The sequence below is a fragment of the Calonectris borealis genome, chromosome 7 (assembly GCF_964195595.1).
Source record: "Calonectris borealis chromosome 7, bCalBor7.hap1.2, whole genome shotgun sequence".
In the NCBI taxonomy this organism is placed as follows: domain Eukaryota; kingdom Metazoa; phylum Chordata; class Aves; order Procellariiformes; family Procellariidae; genus Calonectris; species Calonectris borealis.
Genome location: NC_134318.1, coordinates 34,732,037 through 34,751,369, shown reverse-complemented (window position 1 = coordinate 34,751,369; position 19,333 = coordinate 34,732,037). Strand labels below are relative to the sequence as shown.

At 40.7% G+C, this 19,333-nt stretch overlaps 1 long non-coding RNA gene across 1 annotated transcript; it reads right to left on the bottom strand.

The window, feature by feature from the left end:
* Positions 1 to 4,039: 4,039 nt before the first annotated feature.
* LOC142084409 (uncharacterized) lies at positions 4,040 to 17,896 on the bottom strand. Its single transcript, XR_012674355.1, has 3 exons — positions 12,896 to 17,896; positions 12,293 to 12,437; positions 4,040 to 4,703 (listed from the first exon to the last, which is right to left on the bottom strand). It is a non-coding gene; the product is annotated as an uncharacterized LOC142084409 (long non-coding RNA).
* Positions 17,897 to 19,333: the final 1,437 nt, after the last annotated feature.

The window sequence follows — 19,333 nt, the reverse complement described above, 5'->3', positions numbered from 1 at the left end:
AGATATGGTAGATGATAACCTCCAGCTCTTCCTATACAGAGGTCCTATGCATGCACATATGCTCATACGTGTATGTATTTTCCATTCATACAGCACTTCCCATCTAATGCTAAACTTTGCATGACTCCATTCTGTTAACGAAGAGTTGATTCCTGGCATATATTTAGATTCATATAACAATGATAAGAATAACTAATAACAGTCAGGCCTAGAGAGATTAAGCAAGATTAGCAAAGGAATAAGACTTTGAAGTCTGTGTTTCTATGCAGAAACAGTATAACCCCTGACCCTTCTACTGTAACTCCAGATCCAAGCACCTATAAAGTACTGTGGATGTTCTTTTGGTCGGTGTTTTCCATGGAGGGGAATCGGGTATCACACTTGTTGTGGGCTAATGGTTGAGAATTAGCAGCCTTAGTCTGCATTTTTATTACTAATTGTGCAGCGGCAACCATGCAAGATGCTTTTAGGGCACAAGAATTAAGAAAAGGTCTGTCCCAAAGAATTTTCTGCCTTAAGTCAGCTTACAAACAGGAGGAGGAGAATGAATTGAATTCAGTTATCACTCTTAACAAAGTGTGGCTGGCACATGAGATCTGGAACCTTTGGTATTAAGCATCACAACACCCATTTAAAAAAAAGCAGCCAGCCCCCTTCCTCAAAAAAACATTTATCTATCTTCCATGATTGCAGAGAAACTTGAAACCATGATCTATGAAAATAAAATACCTTCAAATATAGTTTTTAAAAATACTTTTTAATTTTAAGTCAAATTTTTGACCTGGAGAAAGCGTGAGGGGTGAATGCATCACATTTTGACTGCATGATGTCTGTATACTTATTGTGAAATGAAATTAGTTTTTTTTGTGAGAAGAGAATACAAGTCTACTTTGGAACATTTTTGTGATTTCTGTTGATTTTTTTTCAGCAGAACCGTGAACTGTGCAATAGAAACTGAGTCCTGTCAACTGGTAAGATCTTTGAAAAGAAGCGAGTATGTTTCTTCTATCCGGTTCTATTTACAAAAATACCCAGCAGCTGGCACAAAATGAAGTCTGTGTATCTCACACTGCCCCAGAAGTTGCGAACAGCGGCTAAATGCAATCCTGACGGGCCACGGAGATGCTGCGAGCCAGAAGCTGCATCTGTTCGGTTCCACCCTGGGAAATAGCTGAGCATGAAGGCAGAGAGTGGGAAACCTCCTCTGGCCCTTTCTTTCCTGTTTGTTCCAAAGACGTGATGGAGGAAAACAGATTTCCTAACACTTAAAAGGGCAGTTTGAAGGTAGGAGAGTGACAGGACTGATTCCCTACTTTCTAGCTGAGGATATTGAGTCTTTTGAATGGTGCTACAGTTAGTCCAGGGAGCTAAATTATTTCCACCTTTGCAACGCTGGAATAAAATTAGAACACAATTCAGAAGCCTTAATTAGGATCCCAAGCGGCTGTTGCCCACACAGCTGCTTCGAATTGGCAAAACTCTTAGAAGAGCACAGAAATACAGAGCAAAGTAGGAAAGCCTGGGAGGTGTCAGGAAGACGCCTTTGGTCTTTGCCTCACCTCCTCCCACTGCATAAAAAGAAAGTTAATTTGCAGTTTAGTTTTCATTAGCTAGTCATTATTTACTACACCTAATCTGTAATTGATGGCATAGATTTTACATTCTGAAAAGTTAAAATATCACTTATTTCCCTAATAACTGATTTTGTAAAGCTTTACAATGTCACTGCTTGTCATTTGAAATATATATAGAATTCCTGAATACTCCTTCAAACCGGAATCAGAACATCTGTGTACAGTAATTTGCTCTTACACCTACGTTGCACAATAATATTGTAGTCATGATGTTTAAACTGCAAGTCACAAGCATTAAGTTAGAACCAAAACCCGATGCTCTTCTCCAATTTTAAAAAGTATTAATATGAGTATGTCAAATTCTCACATGCCTCACTGAAGTACAGGGCAAAAATTGTATCCTGCAGGCAGAATATAATAGAGCTCATAATATTGCAGGGAGCTATTTCCATCACACTGATTCTTCTTGCAACCTGGGACCCTTTTTGCTGACTTCTGCATTCAAACAAGAGCTTGAGAGCTTCTCATGCTGTCGGTCTGTGGCTCCCTGGGTCATACAGCCCAGCACACGGGCACCATGCCCGCCGAGTAACTCAGCTCTTCTGCTGCAACGGGGCGATGCGGAAGATCCGAGGGCTGGATTCAAACTGGTCTGAGAGGCAGCGTACCACCCAGGAGTTATAACTCTTTGCTTCCAACTTTGAACGTATCTCTTCACGCAGGAATTGAGCCAGGTCTACAGCCAGTCAGGAGGTGCAGTTAGAAGGCTAATTAAATACGAGAAAACTCTCACGACTGACACCCTGGCCTTGCTGTACTGTACGGTCCTCGAGCCAAAAAATCCCTAGACCACTGTTTTCTTCTCACCCGCTTACCACCACTCAGATAAGCTTTTTATTAACTCACCTCAGCTGTAGATCTAATGCTGACAACCGCTGTGCCAGCTGCAAAGGTTACAAAAGCATTTTTAATATCTAGAGCTGGCTAATGCACACAGAACTTGCTGTGCAGCAGTAAAACATCACAGAAGAGTGATATGAAGCCACTTCATTCCTTATGTCCATATCCCAATTAAAGCTTAAAAAAAAGGCTGTGAATGCCTGATTAAATACATGTGGAAAATGTGTTTGTACTCATTCACTTACGTCATGTGTGTTGAGCAGAGAATTTTGCTCTCACCCCTGGTTACCTGACACCCAAAGCACTCATTTTCCATTTTTCATTTGCAACATAGAGACTCTGTAGTTGGCTTCACGGTGTCCTTTAGTTACCGTTACTCACAAGTAAAACCGTATGAAGGTACACAGCACAATCCTTTCAGTCAACATAAGCTTTTGACAGCTCATCCCCCAAAAACATTTATTACTGACTGAGTCGTGCTGTCATGTTGGATGACTTCTGCTCTTGAAAGGCATAGACCTGAAGCAACTTCAACATAGATTTTCACACACATTTCTGACACATTTAGTAGGTGAGAATTCATCACTACAAGCTATAATTTTGGCTAAGGGTGGGATACAAAGGCTGACTGGACCTGTGTGTGGATAAACACCACCACCTCAGGCTATACCAATCCTGTACAACCCCAAGATGCTAGAGGAAATATCAGCTCTCACGTTGAGGCAGCGTCACCTCAGATCGTGCCTCTCCATGAGACCTCACTGGGAGGCAGAAGTAACTTCCTCGCAACGTTTGTACTACCAAAAGATTAGTACCAAGTCAGACTGACAGGGTGTTAAGCTTTGTGATTGAAGGCTCCAGTTTAAGGCACCCGCACAAATACACTTGTATTGTTTACTTGTATTGTTTTATACACACAAATCCCTAGAACGAAGAGCCCAATCCTCCTCTTCTCCAGTGTAAACCTTGCGCCGAACGAGGTGCCAGAAGAAGCCCGGTTGCTTCAGATTTGTACTAGGCAAAGCAGGATTTGCTAGGTGTTTTTTGTCCGAGATTTGTTTCTTTCTCCTGTTTGGTCCATCTCTGAGAGTTTAATGTGGTAAACTGAAAAAGAAAAGAAGAATAGCGGCTGCCCAAACTACTCTAAAACCACCAATTTTCCCACTTCCTTCACCATCTCACTTACTGTTCCTTGTATGGTAATATTAATAAGGGCAAACTTCTGCATCTCAGGTTTTAAAAGGCAATGACCTTTAACCAGTTAAAAGAAAATTAATTTGTCAAGCGGGCTGACAGACTAGTCAGCCCAAGCAGCTGTGTAATCCTACCAGGGCAAGTTCCCAGCTCTGTGGCAGCACCAGTAATGTTATATCTGCTGAGTTGATTACATTTTCTGGTATGTCAGACTTTTAAAGAAGGAAAAGAGAATAGAAATTTATGTTGGCATCTGCCTGCTGCAAAGATCAGCAGTAGAGCTTAGGCTTTAAGGAGTAGAAAAGAATAGAAAATAACCCCAAATTTATATTGCCTGGTTTGCTCATTATAATTTAAGAAGCTCCCCCTGTTCTCCTTAATCCTCTCCATAAAAAACCCTACGTTGACACATAAAAAGCAACACACTCATATGGCTACAGATGTTATTCTTCTAGTACTGCATTTTAGTCCAGAATAGGAAGGAACCAGAGATTGAAGTTCTCTTTGGTATTTAAGCAGGCATTTGAATCATAATGGGATTCTCTGTAGATGGCCTTTCTGAAGGCTGCAGCTGAACTTGCTTCTTTAAGGTTTTCTGGACACTTCTTTTGGGTGTGGGTGTCATTATATAGTCCTCATGTTATAAACATCTTAATACCTCCTATAGTTGTTCTCTGATCTCGCTCAATCAGGGAATTGTTCTCTTCCTCCTTCAAGAAGAATTAAGGTGTAGAGAAGTTACTGCTCTGGATGACCCAAGGAATCCTGGTAGGAGAGGGAATGGACCCCACAATTCAGCATTCAGTCCTCTGGTCTGGATATTATTGATTTTTCTGGGACAGCTTTTTTTTTCATGGTGCAGCAATGAAATCCAAAAGCAGTCCATCACAAATCAGCTACATGACTTGTCTTGGAAGGGAAAGACAAGGTTCTTCTCTTTGGTGACTCTCCCATGCATCTAAGTTATTGTCTAGATCTTTTCAACATATGTGCTTTGGCCCGTGATACTATTTTCAGCCACAGGAATTTTCTCACCTGAAAGAAAAATTACTTTGAAGCTGTACAAAATTAAGCCACCTATAACTAGAAGATACGTGACAGAAATAACTTGATTAATATGAGAACCAGATACTCAACTAGCATTCTAATATTTCAGCCCTCAGCAGAATACATCTTGCCTTTAAGAGAGACTTTTACATGTTGTCTTTAAGAGAGAATTTACAGCAAATTTGTGATTTAGTCCTCCCACAGCATTGCATATAAGCAGCTGCATATGGGAAAATTCTCCAAAGGGTGACAAATCTTTTCTTGTGGTACCTGGGAAACCTTTAGCTTCTTAGCATTAGAAGCATGGAGAAAAGATCACACAGCAATTAGCTTACTGCTGAAAATTCAACACCTCCTTGATATTTGATGCAATTTTTTGCCTGTTGCTGGGATGTTTTGGATGCGGAAAAAAAAATCACCCCAGAAGCACTACCTACTGTAAATGGGCATATACAAAGTATTTCAGAAGCTTGTTAAGTTTGTGTAGTGCTATATTTCCTTGATGAAGACAATATGTGCAATGCTGAAGATGATCTATGAGAAGAAACAGAGCCTAAAGAGATCTGAAGATACAAAGCAGAAAGCTTTGGAGGAACAGAAAAGCAGGTATCAAAGCAACCGGCCTTGGAACAGAGAGTCCCATGCTGAACAACTCTTTTATCTGCTTGACTGGCGCTGGGGATGTAATCATGCCGTGGTTACACTGACACTGGCAGTGAACAGAGAAAGGTTTGACATTCCTCTTCCTTTACTGGGAAGGGATACCACGTAAAAATATGGTAAAAAAATAAGACTGTAGGCAGAAAAGAACAAGCCAAATCCTGAAATATTCAAAACATTTTCCTATTGAAATTTTAAAATGTACCATAATAGGAAAAAGCAGAAAACAACCCTCAACTGATCCAATGAATGATTGAGGGGGGTAAAGAACTACAGAGATACCATGTTTTTAAAATATAATTTAAAAATTCATCCATGTCTTCAATATTTGTTAATGAAAGAGCACATAAATATATCTGATAGAGCAATCTTGCTACTTTTAATCATACTAGAACAAGCTCAAGGCTTTGATTCTTGGGGGAAGGTGGACAGAAGGGATGAGGTTGGAAGGGACCTCTGGAGGTCATCTTGTCCAACCCCTCTGCTCAAGCAGAGTCACCTAGAGCAGGTTGTCCAGGACCATGTCCAGTGGATGATGTCCACTTCAAATACCACGTGAATTGCTATGATGGGATCAACACTGGGATAAGGGTCTTCATCCTGTTTCTCACTTGAGCCTTGTGGTCCATTTGTGTATAAACTCTGCTGGGATAACCAGATGTTCTAGATCAGCAGAAGGAACAAGAATGACAACACGAGTGAATGAAGTTCTAGGGCACGAAAGAAAACACAAATCAGCTTTTAAAGTCATTACCTCTAAATTTTCAGCATGTAAAGCAGCGCATGCTAACCCTCAGATAATTTGTTAATTTGTTCTTATAAAAGCACACAGTACGTTTTATACTGCGTTAGCCAGTCCAGTATGCTCCATTTACAGCATCAAAGGGACGGTGAACTTGAACCTCAGCTGAAACAGAGACCATTCTAGATAGTGCCCCAAGATTAAACAATGTTTTGAAATCAAGTTCAACGTAAGTTTTCTGTCCTTTGTGGAGTAAGTTATCACTAGTTCTGCAAACAAAAAAGAATATCTTATGTTTCCCAGAGTAAAAGGGACCCCACAGACTGAGAATCCAGCCAAGATCAGAACTACCTCACTATATATCATGTTTATTTTAGCTGTATATCTTGGGCTAGTGAAGTAATCACTTTTGCAGTGGGCAAAAGGACAATATTTATAAAGGTTCAAGCAACCTTTATAATTATGATTTTCTGTAGAAGCATACATCTTTCTGAAGCAACAAACATACAGCAGACTGAATATTTCTCCCCACTTGAAACAGGAGGAAAGCTGAAGAGGCTGAAGAGCCATTGTGTTTTAAATACCGTGAAATGGATTGGTGCTTTTCATATCTATATTTAGTAATGACAAACATTGCACACAGAGATTCATAAACGTAAAGAGGGTACTGAAACCCTCTTGTGCTCCTGTAAGAAATATAGCGATACCTGTTCTCTTAGTGAGGCAAAATGCAGCAACTGTTTAATGTGACGAAGGAGACATAACTGTTCCCCAGGAAACTATCTTGTGGTTAACGCAGGTGTTAGAAGACACCTTTAATTCATAAATCCTGTTAGAATCATACACCATTCTTCTTCCTTTTTATTCTAAAAGGTGACAATGGGAGTCAAAGTCACTTCACATTCTTACTCAATCTGAAGAGCCCAGTTGTCTGAAAATCGTGAGTCAGAGGCCCAGGGAAGACAGACCACAAAGCTGCCTACCTCTGACACCTAGCCCGAACCTGATCGCTCAAAGTCCTGTGACAACGTGCGCTGTTTCATGTGACGGTGCATTATCTAGGATGCTACGTCTCCCACAAACCTCAAAAGGCAGGTGTCCAAAATGTCTTTGTTCTACATGGGTGCAGATGAGGCACTTCCTTGCATGCCTAAATTGGTTAAAGAAGAATACGGAGTCATACAGGTAAATCAGCACTGGCAGGTGTGTCACTTGTTTTGCACCTGCACGTATTCAAGCATGCCGCAAAAGACTGGACGTGCCTCTCAACATTGCTGTCAAAGTAAAGGAGTCAATCTTGAGTAACAGCCTGAAGTAAAATCTTTTACTAAATTTAACCACGCGCGTTATTCAGTATTCTGTCTCCTTCGCCTTTGTCTGTGTAGAGGTATGACCGATGTGCCTGGTGACTCATACCGAGAGAGACAAGAATAGCATCAATGAATTACTTGAGTGTTTACGACAAGACTTGCCAGAAAGGTGCCTCATTCACAATTTTAGATAAGACTCCAGCTGTAGTTTGTCATACAAAGTCCAATTGCTCTGAAACCTGAAAAACTGTGTCTTTATTAAGCTTGTCTCAGCTAGAAGTTGCTATTACATGAGCTGAACTTCCACATGGGTCTTATATTATTGCAAGCCTGTCAGAAATGTCTCAGCGGGAGCAATAAATGCCAGTGAACTATAAAAGCGAACCATCCATTTCTAATAGCATACTGAAGGAGAGTGATAACTTGTTGAGAAGATTATCAGGAAACTTTCTTACCTGACAAATCTCTTTAGTCATTCAAAAATACGGAGGTACTGAAACAGGTCTGGAGAAAACAACTTACGTAATGCAGATCTTCCCATTGATGTTTCAGTGGGGTTTTTCCTGAGTCCTAGCTTTAGTACGAGAGTGTTGCTACAACTCTCCAGAGAAGACTGTGCACACCCTATCTATGAATAGTGTAATTGTGAAACAAGGGTACCAGTTCAAATGTTTGCTGTTGTTCCTGGTACTGGAACAGCAAGTTTTCTGCAGAGAACATTCTGGTCAGATGCAAAGACACTTTTATTAAATTTTAACTTGAAAAATGTTTTAAATCAAGTTAAATTTGGTGGTAATAATGCTCTAAAAAGACAATGCGTTGCAAATTACTTCATCTGTAAGTATAAGACTATGTACATAGGTTTATTTTTAGGTTGTTTCTTAAGGAGGCAGCACCTGGATCCCTCTTAAAAGAAGAATTACATCCACAGATGAAAAAGAACTATTGAATTCCTCCAGAAATCTCCAGGAAAATAGTTAAATGTCTATCTGACATTTCTAGTGGTTTTAAAATATACAATGTGCCCTTCTCTTTTTTTCTTCCTGTGGGTTATTATGAAAAATAATTCACTTTGAATCAACATTTATGTGATAGAAAACTCTGAGAACTGTAAAAAGGCTGCTCTGGGACTCTGCGTTCACAGGCATCTTCATTCAGGGATCTCTAATGTCTCCATGCTCCCGCGATCTGGACTGCTTTACACAAATATATCTACAGACAGAAACCCTGTTCAGGCATAACTACACTGGCTTGTCTCTCTCTGCCACGTATAGTTGAACTCTTCTTTTCCCTTTACCTTTTTTGGTAAGGCCACCTTGGAGCTGCTGATCCTCGTGACCATTGCATGACTCTTTTGAGATGGTAGCAAAGCCTACTCATCTGTGAGTCTGCTGTGGAACTTGTGGTTTTATAACTCAGCAACTTCAAACAGAAACAGGTATGATACTGCTCTTCTACCTCTAGCAAAGTAAATATCAAGTGCCTGAGTGTGCTGTGACCCAGGTTGACACAATCAGGTGTTGTGGAAAAAACCAGCCTTCTCTTTGCAGCCTTTCATTTCATTCTTTTATTTCCCAATCCCATTCACTCTTCTATGCTTGTCCAACATCTGATCAGTTCGTTAAACAAAATATTTTAGTTCTTGTGGGTAAACATCTCAGAGAACATATTTTTTGGTGCCGTGCAGAATAAAGGCATAGAACGATAGACTCACCATTCCTGACCTTCATACAGCCCTTAGCTAATACTTGTCTTTCTGATGTTCCTGCCTGACTACTGTTTTTTTAATCACTTTAACAAAGCTAAAACTCAACTCCCCGTGTATTTTCCAGTACTTCACTATTCTTAAATGTACAATCTCTTTTCTTTTGCTTTTCCTCATTTACTCCTCAGTCACTCCAGGATTATTCCTAGACCAATGAAGACCAGAACCCACTATGCTGATACCACACTTACAGCTATTAAACTACCCCTTTGCCTTGGAGTTCTTAGCATCTACATACAGCAGGCACATAAAGGAAAAGAAGTGGATCAATGGTGGGATCTGCAGTGATGGTAGGATCAGGTATAAATCCAAGTCCCCAGTAGATCCTACTTCTTCCTCTAAAATCCCTTTTCTTTTCCTTTCGTGCATCATGTATCTGGAAAGCCTTTATTTAGCTCTGAAGTTTTCAGGTGACAGTAGCTCGCTTTGAGTGTCTTTGCAGTAAAATCATCTCAGTTGAGCAAGTGGGAAGACCTAGGCTGAGCTGGGAGAAAACTGTCAGCAATGTCTGTGAATCACACAAACATAATTTGCATTTCAAGCTGACCTGGTGCATCTAGCTGTTTCTTAATGAGAAATTTACTGAAATGATGCTGTGTCTGCCTACACAGCCCCCCTTAGCAAGGCGCTGATTGCATTGGGGATCAGAGTGAGCAGCTTTCATCTGCATTTTGAGATCCTTGCCAGTTAAAAAAAGAAAAAGAAAATAAGTTTGGGGTTTTATTAACTGAAAAATTGTTCCTCAGAGGAGAATAAGCAGTGTTGCTGGTCCTCAGAGTACATTTTGCCATGATACTAACTTACCCTTATCCTGCCCCTCCAGCAACAGTGAAGCAGCAGGTGCCTTTAGTTATATTAAGAAGGATGGCATTTGGTGGCCGTAAAGTTACTGCATATGGGAAACAAGACTCACATTACCCAAAGACTGTGCTGTCAGGGCAGCAGTTTGAATGCCATCCCTGCTTCCTTATGGTCAACAGTTGTTTTCATCTGAGGCTGCAAACCAGTCTCTGAGACTTTGTTGAATTTACACTAATTCTTAATGGCCATCTGTCTGTATTACAGAACATTTTATCAACCACGGTGTACTTTTAGCAGAGGGGCTGAAGGAAAAACAGGCAGGAAAACTAAACTGCCCTGTCACCTCCTATAAGCACTGCCCTAAGCAGAGTGAGTTACAAACAGCTGAGTGAAGCTTGCACTGACAAGTGGTCCTAGCCAGGTCTAATAGCAACAGACTTCTGCCTCCATGACTGTTAACACAACACGCTTCCACTAACTGCAGCCAACCAATTTCCGTCTTCACGCTACAACCCACTGGGGGTGTGAGACGCTGAATTTGCACGTCTGAGCCCTGGTGGCAAAGAGACATGCTAAGTGATGGCAGACGCTTGCTCTGAGTGTACACGTGCAGCGCTTACAAAAGCTTCTGAGGAGGGAAAAAAAGAAATAGCACTGGGTGCAGTGATGCAGTCTGCCCTTACTTTTGGTTTAAAGTTGGGAAAGATATAAAACAAGATAGCTGGAAAACTTCAAGAGGATGGTGATCGAAGTATCAGATATTCAGCACCTATTTCTGGATGAGATGACTTTTAGGGGAACTGTAACTTGTGTTGAATTCAATTAGACCGTATGGCTGAAAAAGCTGATCGAGGATTTTTTCTTAAACGTAAACACATTTTCCTTTGACAGTTTTTCAAATGAAATGTTTCCTCTTGGAAACAGTGAAACATTTTTTATTTTGATGTTTTCCAAATGAAACTTCCCCTTTTGAAAAGGCATATTTTGCTAAAATTGTATTTAAAACTAAATGTCTCAAAAAAAGAGCATTAAATGAACTGAATTCTTCAAAAAGTAAAGCTTAAAGGGGAATGAAACATAAAATGTTTGTGTCCCTGAAACATTCTTGCTTTGTTTTGTCTTTCCACTTTCCTCTGACTTTTTTTAGAATTGGGATACACTGGGTGAAAAACCCCTATATCTTCCTACAGAGTAAAGGACATAGAGGTGGTTAAGCTCTGCAAAGGTTGAGCAGAGACAGATGGCAGCAATAAGCCTTTCCACAGACTACTGCAAAAATACGCCCTCTGCCACTCTTAAACCATTTTGTTTGAGGAAACCAAAGTAAAATGGCTTGGAAAGATGATATGCTGTGTTTCTTTGGCAGTAGGAGCACACAGGAGGAGATTAGCAATGGAAAATGTTCCCGCAGAAGGTGCTGTATCTGCTAGGGCTCTTTTCTCCTCACAATCTAAGTGTTAATCAACACAGCCAGCGGTAAAGATTTAGTGGTTTCACATAGTTGAAAAACTTATTGTAGTTGTGAAGCTTTTACTGCATTAATTCTTGATGTACAGTACTTGAGGGGCAAGGGGGATGAAAAAGCTGCATGTTGTTTTTAGACTTACTAACTAAACAGAAGCTTTCTCCCAGATTTAACTGTGTATTCAGATAGTTGGACCTAAGTAGACTTTGTCTTTTAATTAACTGTCAGTGGTGATAAAGAATACGAACAAAAAAATGGAGTTGCTATTAAGTTACAGTATATTGCTTGCAAACTCGCTGCACTAAGCACACACTAACTTACTATGTTTCATATGAATTCCCACTCTGCAGAAAAACAAAGCAAGGAGGGGGAATAGTGGCTCCCTTGAGATCATCGAAGAAAGCAAAAGTTCAGTTCTGGGCTCCCACATTGACACTTTCTGCTTTTTAGCATATATATTATTATATGAGTACACTACACTGGTGTATCTCCTACATCTGTCTACACTTTTAGCACAATTCAATCTCTGAGCTGTGTTGCCACTAAACAAACCAGGCATCTGATCCACAAAACCTTCATTCAAGCACTTGACGGAGTTTGCAGTGTCACTGAATCTGTCCTTTGCTGTGTGTCATGTAACCCTGTCAGTCTCCACCTCTAAGCTTAGGCAAGCTCTTGGGAGCCTCTTGGAAGGCTGTCCCAGTCTCACAGAGCTCTCTTGTGATACCAGCTGAGGTACCTACACCACCTCTGTTTGTGCCATGTTATGTAGTATGACTGTCCCGAGACCTTTACGGACAAAGTGATCAACTCAGTAATTTTTACCAACCTTACCTGGGGATTTGGAGAGCAGATTTATCGGCGTTAAATGAAGATCAGAAGGTCCTTTTTCCTCCTTTATGGTTTTGACATCATTTTTGAGAAGCCAGCTTTGTCTTGGCTTGTATTGTGGTTTCTTCACATCCCGCTTATCCAATAGCTAAAAGACCACAACATGACAGTATCTATAAAATCAACCTCTTTCTACCTGTTATGAAGCAAAAAAGGTACTCAGTTCTATCAGTCCTCCCTATACAGACTAGGTATCTATAGTTTGCCTTAGTAACTTTTTATGCAGCTGAGAAACACAATGCGTAAAGAAGTCACAACAGCTTACTCAGCAAATCAGTCAGTATGGTATTATTTAATATAAATATAGGGGAATCAGCCTGTGTGTAGAATGCATTGCATTTCATTTTTATTCAGCAATGGGAAAACAATTCTAAAACAACATGAAAGCATCTCTGTTAGGTGTCTAAAGGAGTACTGAAAAATGTCAGGAGAATGGTGGTTTTTAATAGCAACTTTGTATAGTATTTTATAGGTTTATAATTGAGGAGACTGCATATATTGTTTGTGTGTGTGTGTGTGTGTGCCTGAATATATGTGAACACTTACCTTCTTCCCCATATACCTAGTAGACAAGCAGTGTAGTAGGGTTCTGGAAATAAGTGGCTTTAATTTTTAGCATCACCGTTGGCCTGGCAGGTTGATTTTGACCAAATCAATTTTCTTTCAGTGCATGTCCCTCAAGTACTTTGATTAAGTTTCAACCTGATTAGGATTTAGATTACTGACAGTGTTGTTGAGTTGTTATGAACACCTGATCTAACTAGTTTAGCATAAAATCTGGAGGATATTTATCTCCGTTTTCTGGGTTCAGTGGAGACCAGGTAGGGCCATCTTTGCCATTTGACCCTAGATCAATCTGATGTCCCAGTCTTGGGTGTGCTCTGCAGCGCAGCTTTGAGCTGGAGCACAAACCAGTTCAAGGCAGTGGAGTGGACCTCAGCACGGCCAGGGAAATCCTCGGGAGCCAGTCAGCCTGGCTGTGCCATAACGGTTGGCTTGCTACGCATGTCACATTTTAGCGAGAACAGTAAGCGATAGACCAGGAAACCTAGGATGGTCCTATAATTAATAACTTGTGTTTAAAATGAAAAATTAAGCATGGCCAGTGTCCATTATTGTAGGAATATAGATGGTTCAAAACTGTTTTTCTAAGCAAAGGAATTAAATCACAGTGAGTTGAGCAGTTTGTGGTTATTTGACAGTGTGGCTTTCTCCAGCAGAAACCAAAGTAGTCTCTTTTAATTGATGTCTTCTTTCCAGAGAAGAGTGTGCTCTCTCCTCAAGCTTGGATCACAGACAGGCCTGAACCAGACCACCAAGCAGCAAGAACTTTGGCTGGTGGCTGATGTAAAAGCAGACTCAAATCCAGATCTATAAATCCAGGAATAGGTCCCACTTCTGTCATTTGTCAAACTCGAGCAATTAGGGAGTGCACAAGCTCCAAAGCTTGTGAAATCTCATGATTTTCTCTAAAAGACTTAACGAGAACCTGGAATTTAAACACAGCTCCATGTATACAGACTAATGCAGGAGCAAACTTAGCTTTCAGGAAGGTGTCTCACATTGATCCTGATTTCTCAATCCTTATATTGACCTTCTTTGCAACTTGCTTTCTGTAATGGAGGAGAAAAAGAGGGAAAACCTGCCTCTTCTGATCTGAGAACCTCTTTGGAACTTAAATGGGGTTAGATATAAATGGGGAGATGGTCACAGGTCCATCCTAGATTGGTTTCTGACATAAATAGTCTGTTCTGCAGATGTTCATCCACATGCTAAGTCTTCTGAAATACAATATTGTCTTTACGCCCCAAATTTCTTTTTAGCAGAAGTGCAAGGCATTGTATTAAATCAACAGTGGTATCTCGTGGTCACTGGATGGTATAGACAGTCCTTTCCAGCTCTCTCTGAATATGTGAAAAACAGCAAGCAGATTGAGTGTAGCCACTATTCCTTGCAGATCTCCAGCTGTTTTGTGAAATAGTCTATCAAAAGGTTGTAAAAAGGAGACTTATATCTCTGGTTCCTAAGTCACTGCTGGAGACCAACTGTTCCCAGTCTTATTTTATAACCTGCCTCCAGCTTGAAAATTAAAAAAACCCAGCTTTTTTTCACATACCTATTCCTAGGCTATTGCTTGGTTTAGAACAACATTCTATTACGTTAGATGTTTAATATTAGCACGGCATTAAATCACAGATACAGAGCTGAACCCACAGAAAACATTTTCCAGCCCAGGCAGTCGGGCCAGCAGCTTCACTGAGCCTGCAGCTTGCTCGACGGCTCTCGGCAGTTCCCTGGCGTGGAGGGACCCACGGGAGGTGGGTGGGACTGGCAAGGAGCACCACGAATTCCAGCAGCGGAGAGCAAAGGACAGGAGAAAGGCAGCACAGAAACAGCCCTTCAGCAATCAGGTTAATTTCTTCTGCTAGGTCGAGCTTGAGTATTACTTGCTTTCAGCCTCATGCTTCAGAAATGTCATTGCTGGTTATACAAATATTTTTTGCCAGACAAAATGATGAAGAAAACACGGGTGATGATCAGATGAGCTCTTCAGCTTCGATAACACAGGCCCCCCACCCACCACTAAAGAGACCACATGGGAGCAGAAGGTCCGATACATCTGTGCCAGCACAGCACCCATGCACAAAGATGAGTTTGAGCCAGGCTTCTGAATCCATGCCTGACAGAGACAGTTCATGCTTCTCAAGCTCTGTTTCTTCCTGGCAGAGCTGAAGAAATGCGGTATCAAGCACTCACCCACTTCAGTGTTTCTACCAAGCTAAAAGCTTGGGGAGAAGGAACCCCCTCCGTTATATTCAGGTTTTCTTTGCAACACAGAAGGATGTGAATAATTACTTCAGTTAGACTCTTTGGAAACCGACTGAGTCACTGGAGAAACGTTGGTAGGGAAGTACCACTTCGATCCAACATGAACACACCAGGAATACAGATTGCCAAACAGAAGTTTAAGCTCCGTTTTAAGAGAAAGTTCAGGGGGAACATCAGAGGTGTCGACTTCCACAGCAGCTTGAACAAACCTGAACAAATTCAGGCTGAATTGAACTGTCATGTAACAAAGTTCTTGCTAATGCACTTCATTGCCCACAGCCCAGGTACTGTGTGTGCTTCCTATTCCACGTGCCCCTCACTTAGTCTCTTCCCCGTGATTAAAGACAATAGATATTTTTAGAGTCCATTACTTCTTTTCTGTAATTTCTTTTGTTCAGGCTTGGGGCCCCTGTAATTGGCCATGGTGATGTTCATTGTGAAGGAGGTGTGAACAGGTCGGTCTCCTGGGACACTCCTTCTTGACTGGCCTTTTTTCCTCAAAACAAAAAAGGAACAAAGAGATTGCCGAACACTCACCTAATTAACACAAATATGTATGGCTTATCAGGGTGTTTAGAGGTAAGGAACAGTAAAGAGGAATAAGACCTGGCTTTTCAAAAGGATTTAATTCAGCCTGTAATGGTTTGCAGACATATCCAGCAAATCTCCAGATAATTAGGCCTGTTTCTGGCATACCAAAGCGAATTGTTTAGATCTCTTTCCCTTTAAAATCTCATTATCTGGAATGCCCTCATTTATAGCAGAAGGATGAAGCTCAGAGGCATAAAATATTTTGTGCGAGAAGACAAGACAGCTGTAATGGTCTTTTCCATTAATTTCCGTGAGCTTCATTCTTTTTCTTGGACAGACTGCCACAAGACAATCAGGCAGCTTTCACAGCATGTGCATTACCTACCACTGCTGAACCAGTAACCTGGAGTAAGAAGGGGCATCATCATCTCAGATGGATGCACAAAGAGCAGTTCAAATGAAAAAGTACTGACAGAACGCCGCTCTCTCCCCCTGCCTTCTCAAAGCCCTCTAATATATTGTCACTTCCATTACTACTGAAACGAAAACACACAGGGCTTTCCTGCTTACAGAAAATGAATGTATTCTCATCTATCGCATACATGTGAAGCCAAGCCAAAATTAGTAAGAACTTCATTTTAATACCATGCAGAGAAGGTTTTATTCACTGAGTCTCCTTGCCTCAAGACATGCTGCTGCCTTAGAGCAGAACTCCCACACATTCTGGTTTATTACCAAGGTTCACATTTTATAGGCAATTCTTAGTCCTCATGTTATTTTGTTACTCAGACAAATTTATCTAAATCTATCTGCAAAGTTTTGCAAATACAGACTGTGCTGTCTGAGGATGAAGGAGTCTGGGACTAGCTGCATAAGGGAATACAAACATGATTTTCATTTGCTTAGAAGTTGCAAGCCAGGAAGCTCACCAGACCATTTGAAAACTCCCTTTTGCTGCACTCATGGAGGAAAAGGCTGGCAAAATGAGGCTTACGAACCCAGTCTAACTCTCATGATAGGAAGGGTTCTGAATTTATAAAAAGGGACTCCTGGTCTCTCTTCCCAGCTGTCACTTTTTAATTCTGGGGATAGAAACCTTCAAATTCTTTATAACTCAATTTTATTATTTCTAAAATGATGGATCAACATACATCTTTACCCTGTACATTGACCTCCTCAGATGTGACACTAGAGTGTATGACTTAGATCCCCCTTTGATGTGAGTATTGACTTCTGGCTGATTTTCTCAGTTTACCACAGCTGAGGATCTGTCCAAAATAAGCATAAAATTTTTTTCATAATAGCTCTTCCTTCACCAGCAATGCATAATTTAAGTGTGTCCTTCTGTTGTCCCTTAAAAAGGTCAAAAATCCTATACTTCATTGATTCAGAAGGATGCAAGAAAGGGGCATTTAAGAACAGATTTGATTTGTTAGCATGCATTTAAAAACTACCTAGAGTTTCTTTGGGGTCTACCCGAAAGGTTGAAAACTATGTCAAAACTTATACGAATATTTAAGTGGAAGGCTTTCCAACCTAAAGCTAAATAAAATAAAATAAAATAAAATATGCGGTGGAGAAAAAGAGAACTAAACCATTGTTTTACAATGTTTGTGTATTTGTAAAATGTTTTCCAATGGATGCACAAATCCATTTATTGCAAATTGAAGCAGACCCACATCAGGTTTAACACTTTCTAAGAGTCTCACATGATGTTCCACCAAACCACAGGAACCTATGGATCATTAGGTGGAAACAATTGAACTAGATTTCCAAATATTTCCTTCTGCTGCTCACAGGTACATTCATCAATTCCCCACACACCCCGCTATAATGTAAAGAAATGGACCTGTAATATCCCATAATTTATATGGTATACATGCTATAATTCATAATGGTAGAGAAGAGGGTGATTGTAGGACAACTCAAGGCATCGGATACTTACTACTTGCCATGAGCAATGGGAAAGAACTAGCTCCCCAGCCAAGTTCTGATGCCAGTCACATCAATGTTCAGTTTTGGGCCCCTCACTACAAGAAGGACATGGAGGTGCTGGAGCGCGTCCAGAGGAGGGCAACGAAGCTGGTGAAGGGCCTGGAGCACAAGTCTTATGAGGAGCGGCTGAGGGAACTGGGGTTGTTTAGTCTGGAGAAGAGGAGGCTGAGGGGAGACCTTATCGCGCTCTACCACTACCTGAAGGGAGGTTGTAGCGAGGTGGGTGTTGGTCTCTTCTCCCAAGTAATTAGCGATAGGACGAGAGGAAATGGCCTCAAGTTGCACCAAGGGAGGTTTAGATTGGACATTAGGGAAAATTTCTTTACTGAAAGAGTGGTCAGGCCTTGGAACAGGCTGCCCAGGGAAGTGGTTGAGTCACCATCCCTGGAAGTATTTAAAAGAGGTGTAGATGAGGCGCTTAGGGACATGGTGTAGTGGGCATGGTGGTGTTGGGTTGACGGTTGGACTCGATGATCTTAGAGGTCTTTTCCAACCTTAATGATTCTATGATTCTATGATTCTATAATGTCAACCTGAAGCAGCTGCTCTGAAATTAATGGATTTGCACCTGCATGGTTAAGAGCAGAATCTAATTCTCAATCTATAATTTAGAGGGGGATCGCCCTGGTACCTTGCTATTTTCCACGTTTTGCATGGCTCTAAAGTGCATTCTGAATCTTTAATGTGCATTATTGATTTGTGGAAAAGGCATCATCATTAAACTAATTTGCCTTAGACAATTCTGTTCACCTGAAAGTTTCTATTCTTTCTATTCCATGGAAAGAATAGAAAAGAAAGCAAAAAGAAAAGGACAGTCTCTCTGGAAAATCAGGGACTTTAGCCATCACTTAATTATAGTGTTGACCTAAGGCATCAGCTTTCCATTTCAGGTTTGTTCAACATTAAAGTTGTAGAACAGTGATAAGGATTTGGATCTATATTGCAGATACTGTTTTGTAAAAATATTAGAAAACAGTAAGACATGGGTTTGTGTATAAACTATTAAAAATTGCATAGGAGAACCTCAGCACTAGGTAAATGACAGTGCTCTGGGTTCCCAAATGCTCGGAGAAATATTGCTAGGTTTACGTGAAAGTAAACTTCATTATCATTAATTTTCAAATGTGAGACACAGAGGTTAATCAAATGATGCAGCTTTTAATTTTCCCCTTTTAAATCTCTGTACAGTACTTGTGATTTGATATTTCATCTCTAACAGACTGCCAGCTGGGAATGCTGATGCATAATGGGAAGCTGCTTTCTCATTTTCAAACTTTGGAATAACCAAACACGTACACAGCAAAAAAGCTGTAAAAGGAGAAATAGATCCATTTGGTGCTGCTGAAGATTTCCCATTGAAAACTCCATAGAGGTGTAGCCAGAATAAAAATAGCATGTAATAACTAGTCCAGACTCTTTAGTGGAAAGAAGGAAGAAAGGCCAGGTAAGTATTTGCACTTCTAAAGCCTTAGGCTGAGCTATGATAAACTAGCAACATGCAATTTAACCAACTTTAGTTGAAGTCTGATGGAGGGGGAGGATGCTCTCCCTTCTCCTATCGAACTCTACTTGTTGCTAGCTCGTACATTTTGTTGTTTTTAGAGATGCATCTTAGTCATAAAATCTGAT